Source organism: Anoplophora glabripennis, unplaced genomic scaffold (genome assembly GCF_000390285.2).
Source record: "Anoplophora glabripennis isolate ALB-LARVAE unplaced genomic scaffold, Agla_2.0 scaffold1601, whole genome shotgun sequence".
Classification (NCBI taxonomy): Eukaryota; Metazoa; Arthropoda; class Insecta; order Coleoptera; family Cerambycidae; genus Anoplophora; species Anoplophora glabripennis.
Genome location: NW_019417678.1, coordinates 1 through 636, shown reverse-complemented (window position 1 = coordinate 636; position 636 = coordinate 1).

The window sequence follows — 636 nt, the reverse complement described above, 5'->3', positions numbered from 1 at the left end:
TTAGTCTACCAGGAGCCGTCGTCGCATCCAGTCGAGCCACCAGCCGCCCTTCCCGAAGATACGTCACCGCTGGAAGTAGGTGAGAATTCTACAAGTCCAGTTTAGACGAACTGCGCAGCCGCCAATCCAAGACGAGGGACTTAGAAAACAAACGAAATTGGAGAAGTCAGTTCATCTCCAGCCGCCGTCAACACCAGTCCAGTCCGAAGACCGCTGCAGTAAGTTAGGTTCCGCGCATATTCAATGCGCAAGTCTCTTGAGGTGACAAGAGACCTGACGAGGTAATTGTACTGCAGAGTTAGTCCTGTTCCAGCGTTCCGACCGACCAGTCGTGCCCAGGAAGAGAAGTGAGTCAAAGTTTAGGGAACCTAGGTAAAGACTTGGCTGCTGTTCGCTTGTATTAATCTTTCTTTCAGAGATTTTCTGCCAGCCACCTGCCAGGATTAAGGAGCCCCGCTGTTACTGCTTTATTGCTTTTATGTAAAGATAGTAGCCAAGTCTAGTCTATAGTTATTGATTGTAACTTTGCTTTGCTAGATCGCTTCCTTCTTTCTTGTATCTGCACTACCGCTTACCGCATTAACCGTTTGCCTGTTGTACCGTTCCGCTAGCTCTGCTGTGCTTTGCTTTCGTCAG